The sequence below is a fragment of the Camellia sinensis genome, chromosome 12 (assembly GCF_055761805.1).
Source record: "Camellia sinensis isolate YWXY chromosome 12, ASM5576180v1, whole genome shotgun sequence".
Classification (NCBI taxonomy): Eukaryota; Viridiplantae; Streptophyta; class Magnoliopsida; order Ericales; family Theaceae; genus Camellia; species Camellia sinensis.
The window spans coordinates 119,443,013-119,454,373 of NC_138972.1; positions in this window are offsets into that span (position 1 = coordinate 119,443,013).

The following is an 11,361-nucleotide window of genomic DNA, read 5'->3' on the forward strand; positions in this document are numbered from 1 at the left end:
TCAGTCTTTCAGTCAGAACAGTTATTCAGTCATATGTGGTACATCCATTAGCATAGCAGTAAACAGTAGGTCTTAAAGACCGAACAGTAATGATGGCCATCGATCAGTAAACAGTAGTGGTTCCACGAGGGAACCGACAGAGATCTCTGTAACAGTAGCAGTAACAGTATACAACAGTTGCTAAGGATGCCACAATACATTTCAGAATATAGGACATACATTCAAACAATTAACAATAATCACTTCAGAAAACAGTTTCGTTAAACAGTCAGGAAACATTCTCAGTTGAACATATCTTTACACAATTGTTACTCACAGAGTTTGGGCTACAGTATGCTAGAGCATGTCTCCCCAGTCGCCAACCCTACACAGTTCACAGGTTGAACACACACTAAGCTACACAGTTGGGAAATATAATAACTTAACCCCTAATTTGACTCGGTGTGTTCTACATCTATATCCTCAATAAGATGTCTTAAACTAGGCCTAGGAATGCCTAGAATGAAATGAGGATGCAAAGATGCACTTTTAAAAGCATTTTCAGAATTTTCAGAAAAACAGAGTCCCGCTCGAGCGCAGGTTTCCCCGCTTGAGCGGACATGCAACAAAGGTACACGCTCGAGTGTCAACTTTCCCGCTCGAGCGTACTGTGAAAGTACTGGATGGGTGAAATCTTCGCTCGACGCCCGCTCGAGCTTGAGACACAAGACTCCGCTCGAGCTCCCAATCCTCCGCTCGAGCGGACTGTAAAATAGTGCAGAGAAATGCTGGATGCTCGAATTCCACGCTCGAGCGCCACTTTCCCCGCTCCAGCGGAAGTGCAAAATCTAGAAAACCAAGTTTTAACGACTCAAAACTCGACCTCTTGGGCTGAATTTCCAAAAAAAATTTGTTAACACATAGAATAACATGGTTCAAAGCTCAATTTTGAGAAATCAAAGCCCAAGAGTGTTTAATTCAAACCCAAATTTCAAACCATTTTCATGAACATGGAGAACATGCAAACATGCATGAATTCAAATCATTTTGAAGCTTCAATTTGATGCTCTAAGGAGCCAATTGTTTCCAAAACATGATGAAATCATGGACCATTACAAAATTATGGACATGCATACACCATTTTACCATGAAATCAACTCAACAATTCAAACATGCATGCATGAAATGAGCTTCAATTCACCATTAATGAACCAATCCATGACTTAGCTCTACAATTAGACATGAACCATGCATGAATCAACTTAAAGACAAATCAACAAGATGAAATTCATACCTAGGTTCCTTGAATGCGAGTCTAGAGGTTCAATTATGCACTTAAGCTTTCAATTCCTCAAGATTCATGCCAAATCTCTATGTTGAATTCACTACTCTCCCTTCCTCTCTCTCTAAGGTCGGCAAGAGCTCAAACAAGGCTGAGGAAATGTTTGTTTCAAGTGTATACAAGGCTCACATGTTATATTGAGATAGTGGCCACTAGGTGTGGCAAAATGGTAATTACGGCAACCATTGCAATTTAACTCATTTTAATCTAATTTAATCATACCTAATCGGTTTTCAGATAATTACACCGTAAAATCACATTAATTATGAGGGTCATAACACATTAATCAATTCCCAGTTTGGCCGCCGATAAGGCCTTCAATTAACAATTTAAACATAAAACGTCAACAGATCAAGTAAACAATCAAACAGATAGAATATAGATTAACACACATACTCAGTCAATTCAGTTCCAGTTTTCAGTCAGTCAGTTCAGTACTTTAATCAGTTCAATACTTTAATCAGTTCAATTATCAGTCATAATCAGTTCAGTTTAACGGTAATAAACGTTTATCGGTAAGCAGTGATGAGGGTTATTACAGCAGTACCCAATCTCTAACCTTGAATTGCCTCGGATGTACTGTCTTGTTGTATTTTCTGGATAACTCCTGTTGGTATGAAGCGATGTGAACTAGTGCTCTTTCTCTTCTTTCTTCTGCAAGGTCGAGCTCCAATGCTATGGCTTCTCTATTTAAGTCTAGATCAAAATTTTCGCTTCTAATTGTGAGGAGGCCAACTTCCAGTGGGATTACTGCTTCCATGCCATAGGCTAAGGAAAAAGGCGTTTCTCTAGTAGACCGCCGAGGTGTGGTGCTGTAAGCCCATAAAACATGAGGGAGCTCCTCAGCCCACTTTTCTTTTACTTTTTCTAACCTTTTCTTTAGTCCATCCAAGACGACTTTGTTCGATGCTTCCGCTTGGCCATTTGCTTGGGGGTATGCCGGTGTAGAATTGTAGAATTCTATCTTGTATTCTTCACAAAAGCCTCTAAACATCGAACTGAGTGCCGTTGTCAGATATTAGAGCTTTTGGTATGCCGAACCGAGTGATGATATTCTGCTAGACGAATTCTTCACATCTTTCTCCTTTATTGATGCTAGTTCTTCTGCCTCCACCCACTTTGTGAAGTAGTCTGTCGCTGCAAGAAAGAACTTTCTGTTGTCGGGTGCCGTTGGAAGTGGTCCTACTATGTCCAAGCCCCACATTGCGAAGGGCCATGGGCTAGTTAATGGTAGAAGCTCTCTGGCTGGTTGATGTATTTGGTGTGCGAACTTCTGACATTTCTCGCACTTCTTGACATCCTTTTCTGAATCTGCTTGCATGTAAGGCCACCAATATCCTTGCGAGATTGCCTTGTAAGCCAATGATCTTCCCTCTTGGTGGCTTCCGCATACGCCTTCGTGTATCTCAAACAAGAATGCTTCAACTTTGTTGGGATGAACACACTTTAGGTAAGGTCCTGTGAAGGATTTCTTGTACAAGGCCATTGATGGGGAGAGCCAAAATCGTTGCGACTTTGCTATAATCTTGTTGGCTTCTTTCTTTTCTTCAGGTAAGACGATACGATGATGGGATCCATCCATGAAGGGCCTAGTTCGGCACAACATACTTCAGCTACTTCGGGCTCTTCGATGCTTGGTCTTGGCAAGAAGTCGATCAATAATGGATGTGGGATAGATGTATCTGTCATCGAAGCAAAGCCAGCTAGTTCGTCTGCTCTACTGTTTTCTTCCCTGCCAATCTGCTCTATCCGCACTACTTCGAACTTCATGATCTCTTTTCTGACTAACACTTGGTACTTAGCCATCCTTTCATCATTTGCCTCGTAGTCGTGTGAAATTTGGTTTACCACCAACTGTGAATCACTATAGACCATTAGCTCGATGGCCATCATGTAATGTGCTGATTTTAGTCCTACCAGAAGCGCTTCATACTCCGCTTCGTTGTTTGATGCTGGGAAGCCAAGGTTGACTGTTTGTTCCACTATTAAGCCGTCTGGTGAGATGAGGACTATGCAAAGTCCTGTACTGTGCCTGTTGGACGCTCTATCTACGAAGAGCTTCCACATCTTTCCAACGAACAGCTTCCAGCAAGTGGAGGGATCTGATGATGCCTTGGGGTCATTAGTGTTACTGGTATTTTCTTCAAAGTCCACACTTATTGTTTGCCCCTCATTATCTGATTGTATCAAGTCTTTACTTGTTGGTGAGTGTTTGCTTGGTGTAGCATGGTTTACTTATTCCTCTATTCGTTCACTCTGGTCTGTCCTGGGATGTGGTTGGGTATCTTGTATCAGGGGTTACGCTATTCCGGCGACACTTTCCATCCCCATTTCGGTTGTACTAGTTAAGTCAACTGGGCAGATGTGATGATTTCCTGGTGTGAATTCTGCGACAAAGTCTGCCAAAGCTTGGGCTTTTATCGCGGTTCTAGGTTGAAACTTGATGTCAAACTGTCCCAACTCTACTACCCACTTCAAGATTCGCCTAGAAAAGTTCGCCCTCTCAAACAAAGCTTTTAATGGAAAAGCTGTGAGAACAATTATGGTGTGGGCGTAAAAGTAATGCAACAACTTCCTTGATGCCATCATCAAAGCTAAGGCCAATTTTTCCAATGGTAAGTACCTGGTTTCTGCGCCCAGCAATGTCTTGCTGACATAAAAGATGGGCAGATGTTGGATTCCTTTCGCTTGGACCAACACCGCGCTAATTGCGTGCTGTGAAACTGCCAGGTACAAAAATAGTTCTTCTCCAGGTATTGGGGTCACCAGCAACGGTAGAGAAGACATGTATTATTTCAAACTTTCTAGGGTGCGGTCACATTCTTTATCCCACTCAAACTTGGCCTTTAATGCTTGAAAAAATGGTCGACATCTGTCTGACGACCGACTTATGAACCGGTTGAGCGCGGCTGCTATACCGGTGAGATGTTGTACTTGTTTTACTGAGTTGGGCCTCTCTAAATCCTAAATTGCTTTGATCTGAGAGGGGTCTGCCTCTATACCTCTGTTGGTCACCAGGAAGCCTAGGAATTTGCCTGATCCTACGCCAAACACATACTTAGATGCATTAAGGGGCAACTTGTGCCTCTTCAGGATCTGAAACATCTCACCTAGGTCCCTGAGTTGGTCATTCTCATCCTTGATTTTGACTACCATGTCATCGATGTAAGCCTCCATTGTTCTGCCTAACAATGGTTCAAACATCTTGGTGACCATGCACTGGAATGTCACCCCTGCGTTTTTTAGGCCAAAGGGCATGACCTTGTAGCAATATAGTCCTCTTGGTGTTGTAAAGGATGTGACCTCCTGGTCTGGTTCATACATAGCGATCTGATGGTAACCTCTGTACGCATCAAGAAAGCTAAGTCGATTGTGTCCTGCCGTTAGGTCTACCAGTTGGTCTATCCATGGTAGGGGAAAGCTGTCCTTTGGGCATGCCTTGTTGACTGTTTCGTAGTCCACACATACACTTCGTTTTCCATACTTCTTTGGCACCACTACTATATTGGATATCCACTTGGGATAGTGCACTTCTCTGATAGCTCCTCCCTCTAGAAGATTTCCCATTTGTTCCGCTACTATCTCAACGTGGTGGAGTGCTGATCTGTGAGTGCGCTGTATAATTGGTCTGGCAGTTGGGTGGACGTTCAATTGGTGACAGATGAAGTTTGGGTCAATGCCAGGCATATCACACGGCGTCCAGGCAAATACTTCGATGTTAGAGGTCAAGAATTCCATGACCTCTATTCTCTCAGTGTAGGACATAGATGAGCCAAGCAAAAAGAACTCTTCTGGGTTCTTTTCATCTATTCTTACCTGTACCAAGTCTTCCGCTGCCTTCTGTTCAGCGGCCTTGCCAACATCTGCGAACAGCTCATTGCTTTCTGGTTCTTCCACCATCTGTATATATCTTTTGGCAGCGCGGCTGCCATTTACTGTGACAAAGCATTGTTTGGACATGATCTGGTCTCCAAAGACCTCTTCAATTACTCCTGCTTCGTTGGGGAACCGCATTACTTGATGGTAGGTTGACGCTACCGATCGCATGGCATGCAGCCATGTCCTTCCCAAGATTATGTTGTAACTGGAAGGAACTTTTAATACCCAGAATTTCACTTGTTTCGTCATGCTTCCTGCTCTGACTGGGAGGATTATCTTGCCAACTGGCTACTCTGGCATTGAGTTGAATCCGATCAGGGGAGATACGGCAGGTGCCAAGTCTTTGTCCTCCAATTTCAGTTGTTTGAAGGTTTCGTAATACATTATCTCACATGAGCTCCCTTGGTTAATCAAAATTCTCTTGATGTCGTAATCCTTGACGCGAAGAGTGACGACCAGTGCATCATTGTAAGGGCAATATATCCTTACCAAGTCTTTGTCCGAAAAAGACATGACGTTCGTGGCCTCTGTTCTCCCATTTTTAATGGTAGGTTGTGCACTTAATACCTCCCTTAAGTGCTCAGCCTTCTTGATCATTCCCCTGAGCTCACATACCCGCTCAAGTTCGAATACCCCATGTATCACGTTAATCACACCTTGAGGTGGGGCGTCGATCGACATTCCGTTTAGGTTGTCGTGGTTCTGGGGGGCTGGCTGTGTCCCTCCTTCTATGTACTCCTCCAGGTGCTGTCTCAACGGTGTGCAATTTTCAGTGCGATGCCCTTTTTCCTTATGGAAGGTGCACCGAGATCTTTCGTTATAGTCCTTTTGTGCTTCTCCCAACTTAGCTGGCCATCGGACGAAAGGTTCATCACGTATCTCACTGAGAATTCGATAGATCAGTTTTTTGAACACTGTGGTAATGGCAGTGCGGACTCTCAACCACCTTTTATCTTGGTCCTCTCTGTTATCCCGCCTGCCTCGCCCGTTCCTGCTTGGACGTTCTATCGCGTTGACTTTCGCCATAGTCTTTTTATCTGGTACTGCTGATGTACCAGATTTGGCTTTAGCGTGGGCATCATCCTCCTCCACCCGAATATGTTGGTGCACTCTCTCCATTAAGGCCACCATCGTGAGGGGTGGCGTCATGGTGATTGAGTCCCTCAACCTATTTCCGACTGGAAGACCTCTTTTGTATTGCGCAATGGCGAGATTGTGGGGCAATCCCCTATCTGGTTGAAGGTCTCCCAATAACGACTGTTATAAGATCTCAACATCTCCTTGTCGCCCATGTCAATGAAGAGTAGCTGGTCGATCTCCACTGGCGTCTTGGTATTCGTTCTGAACCTCATCACGAACGCCTCTGCTAATTGTGCCCAAGAGGCTATGCTGCCTTCTGGTAGCCTTTCGAACCAGGTTAAACCTAGGTCGCTAAGGCTGGATGGGAATAGGATGCACATCAAAGCCTCGTTTTACCGGTACACTGCCATAACCTGGCGAAAGTGCCTAAGGTGCATGTAGGGGTCTGTCTTCCCCTCATACGTGGTGAATTTGGGCTGAAGGAAGCCTGAAGGTAGGGGCGCGTTCTCAATTGCCGGAACGAACGGTGAGGTCTGTAGCGTTGCTAATGCTTTGTCTGTTGGTTCGTAAGCAATGCGCGGTATCGGCATTCCTACCTCGACGCTCCCATGCATCCGAGGAGCCAACTGCTAAAAGGCTGAAACTTTGCGCGGGTCGCGCGCCCTGTTATCTTTCTTCCATCGTGCTCTTTTTTCTAGCACAGTTCGCAAATCGGATGATCTAGGCAACTCCGTCTGCCTGGATGACGTCTGGTGTATGCTCGAGGGCTGATAGGTGCTTCTCTCAGTATGTGACCTCTTAGTTCTCGTTCTCTCAGACCTGGAGTAATGAGTCCTGGGAGTCCTTGACTGAGTGTCGCCTGTTCTCAGGCTCCTACTCTTTGCTTGTGATGGCGTGGTATGCGTACCACGATCTTCTGAGTGGCGAGGGGGCATGTTGCTTTTGCGCCCCTCTCCTGTCGCCACCCCTTTTCTTTTGATCTGGCGTTTCATAGACTCCATGTCCCGCCGCCATCTTCCTTATTAACTCGTCTTGTTCCTTTACGTGATCCTCAAAAACTTGAGGATCGATCCTCCGCCTCTGTCTTTCTGGACTTTGAGAGCAATGGGGGCTGTTAGTCTACCTTCCCCTTGCATCCCTCTTGGGGTTCTGTCGCTGGGGCTCTAAATCCGCCATAGGAGGGATAGAAGGCAAATCTTCGCGCCTCCCACCCCCCTTTGGGGTTTGTCCGTCGATGGCGGACTGCGACAAATCTTCATTGTGCGCCATTACTTCCAATCAGAGAGGAAAAACTTGATCAAGAGATTTTGCTCTTTCTGGTCTTCCCACAGATGGCGCCAATTGTACGAGTAAGAAATATTTTTCTCGTATAATCCTGTTGATCAAGTCTGCACTCCTCCAAACGTCGTCGCTTTACTTTCTGAAAACACAAACGTGAGCTAGCCGACAGGTGTGCCGGATACCTCTCCGATGCCTAAGTAAGCAAAATAGACAAATAGACAAAAGGTCTGTGTATTCGAGAATCAAAATTGTGTTACCTCTTCCATAGGTTATGTTGTGAGCTTTTATAGGTTCCGTGTGGCATAATCCTAGTAGGACTCTTATCCCTCCATGTAATGTCCTCCTAGGAATTACTCTCCTGAAAGATAATGCTTATCCTTCAACACCCCCCCTCACTGCTTAAACCAAGTGAGATGGTTTTACCTCAGTAGTATGACAAAACGACCAAGATAACATAGCCATGCTAAACTGGCAGAAACGACCGAGCTTTAACTAACTCGGCTCTTCTTTTTACAGCTTGTACCTCGGTTTCACTTCTTGAGACCGCACTATCCACAGCGTGCTTGGACCAAGCTATTCAATAGCAAGGTTCTGAGTAAAAGCCCAAAATACCCCGGTCTTTAATGGTATGACCGAGCTAACTGCTACTACTCTGACCGTAGTGGCCGAGCTAACAACAAGGCTCTTTCCGGACTGTGGTAACTACCAGGCCCGTTTACTCAAACCTTTTTACTGCGGCCCACAGAACGGCCCATTACCCAGCTCAGCCCAATTTACATATAAATTACCCTCTCACAGAGTAAGGGGCTGGCGGAAGCCAAACTGTAAATAAAAGATATCCAATGAGCTGTGGCAGTCTGAATGTGAAAAGACTTTTATAAACAAACCACATTCATAAACAAAACGTGTATATACATCTCAGATACATAAAAACATTCAGGTTAGGGACCAAATCCCTTCACCATAGCTGTACAGTCAGGTCTAAAACATTTGTTACAAAACGGAGACAAAAGGGGGAATCCAAAACACCCCAAAAGCAGCCTTAGCATGGACAGACTTGGGACCTCGCAGTGAGGCACAACGGTTGGCTTGACAAAACTGAAGCTTAACCTGATGCTCCTAACTTCGCTGGTGCCTAGACACCTACATATAAATATAAACAGAGAGCTAAAGCCCAGTGAATAACCAATGCGTAAAGGGGTTAGGAATGAATGTCTTTTCAGTAATTTAAAACAGTCAATTACATCAGTAAATCAGTCATTTAGAACCATAGTAGCCATATGTGGTACATCCCATAGCAAAACAGTACAGTAGGTCCTAACGGACTGAACAGTTAGTTGATGGCCATCATAACAGTAAACAGTAGTAGTTCCAAGCATCGAAAAATCGGAACCGACAGAGATCTCTGTGACAGTAGCAGTAACAGTACAGTAACAGTAAAATTGCTATGGATGCCACGAATACGGTTTACAAATAGGACAAACATTCATTTATTAAACAATAACGTTTCAGTAAGCAGAACAGTTGATCATTCAGAAAATAATCATAATTGAACATATCTTTATAACATTGTTACTCACAGAGCACTGGGCTATAGGCAAGCTAACAAGCGTCCTCGGATGCCAACTCTACAGTTGCAGAACGAACACACACTCGGGATTAATAACTTAGCCCCTATTTATACTTGGTGTGGTTCTATAACATTATCCTCATTAAGATGCCTTAATTATGGCCTAGGAATGCTTAGGATGAAATGAGGATGCAAAGATAAACTTTAAAACACTTTTCAAAATTTGCTGAAAACAGGGGTCTCGCTCGAGCGAGCTTATCAAAACAGAGGGGTCGCTCGAGTGTAAACTCCTTCGCTCGAGCGGTCTGTAAAAATGCAAAAGTATTGGTTGTTGAAAATCTCCGCTCGATGCTCGCTTGAGCGTGAGACACATCCTTCGCTCGAGCGTAGGTCTCGTCGCTCGAGCATGCGTCTGCGCGCACCAAAAACCTGAGAGCTTGCAATTTATACTCGAGCCAACATTCCGCCGCTCGAGCGGACCACTGAACACACGGGTGCTCGCTCGAGCGTGGAATCCTTCACTCGAGCGAGGAAGCCAAATTCTGGGTTTTCCAAATTTGCCTTCAAAGCTCAAACCAAGCATTCAACACATCAAAACTCAACCTTTTGGGCCAATTTTCTGGAAAACACTTGAAAACTCATAGTATAACATGTCCTTGAAGATCAATTTGTAAAATCAAGCCCAAAGGTAAACCAATTTGAACACAAATTCAAATGTAAATATGAAGAACAACGCAAAATCATACATGCATGAGTTCCCATGAACTCTAATGTTCCAAAACATGACCAAATGCAAGATTTAGTTCAAATTCATGGTGAATTCATGGACCACAACTAAAATATGCACATGCATAAAGAAATTCTCATGAAGACAACCTCAAATTCAAGAATATGCACATGCATGCATGAATTGACTCTTAATTCAACACTTTAAACCAATTCTAGACTCTAATCACCAATTTTACCATGGACCATGCAAGTAACAACTTAAATACATAAACCAAAGGATGAATACCCTACCTAAGTCTTGAATTCTAAGTGTAGAAGCTCAAATCTTCCAAGTTTCCTTCAAATCTCCAAAGTTCAAGCAAAATTCTTGTTGAATCAATTTTCTCTTACTCTTCTCTCACTCTCACGGTTTGGTCTGAGATATGGATGTAGAAATGATGCCTCAAGGGTGTGAATTAAGTCCCACACAAGTTTGTAAAGGTGGCCCACTAAGTGGCAAACATGTAAATACTCTAGGCTCAAGTGATTTAACATTATTTAATCTAATTTAATCATTCCAAATCAAATTCTAATTAAATCTACCATAAAATCACATAAATTCTAATTAGCATATAACACTAATCAATTTCTGATTCAGTCGCCGATAAGGCCTTCAATTTGCAGTTCGAAATTAAAACACAAACAGATCATTTAATGGCAAACAGATAAAAATGTAATTAAAGCAACATACTCATGCAATCAGTTTAGAATTTTAGTCCGATCAATTACTTATCATACTTAATCATAGATTAGCACTAATTAGAGGTGAGGGTTGTCACACAGATGCACCAGATGTGCCACTCAACTGCGGGCAAAACCGCATCAGGTGTCCCATCTGACCACACTGGTAACAAGAGAGCGGCTGACCTCTGCCCTGACTCTGGCTCTGAGAACGAGCCGAAGATGACGCTGCTCTCTGACCTCCTCTTCTCTGCGGGCAAGCTGGAGACTTGTGGCCCAGCTGACCACATTTGTAACAAGTAAAGTTTCCTCGACTACCTCTCCCAGAGCCTGAACTCGGCACTGGAAAGGTAGATCTCACAAATGTACCCTGGGACTGCTGAGGGTTAGAACCCTTCTGCCTCCTACCGTATCCCTAGCCATCCTGATACCTCTTGGAGCCCTTCATCCTATCCTCCTCAGCATGCATGATACTCTCAACATGGACTGCAGCCTGCACAAGGTGCCCATACTCCCTCGTCATAGACCCGGCCACTCGAAACTGGAGTCCGGTCCTCAATTTCTTCTCAAACTCAAGAGAGAGGCATTCCTCAGACGCCACTAACTCTGGTGTAAATCTTGATAAACTGGTAAATGCATCCTCAAATTCAGTCACTGATGTATTCAGCTGCTTGAGCTAACAGAACTGATCCCTCAACTTCTCCCTAACAGTGGGAAGTAAAAACTTCTCCTGGAAGGCATCAACGAAAGCCTCCAAAGTCCCATCAATACGTCCCCGAAC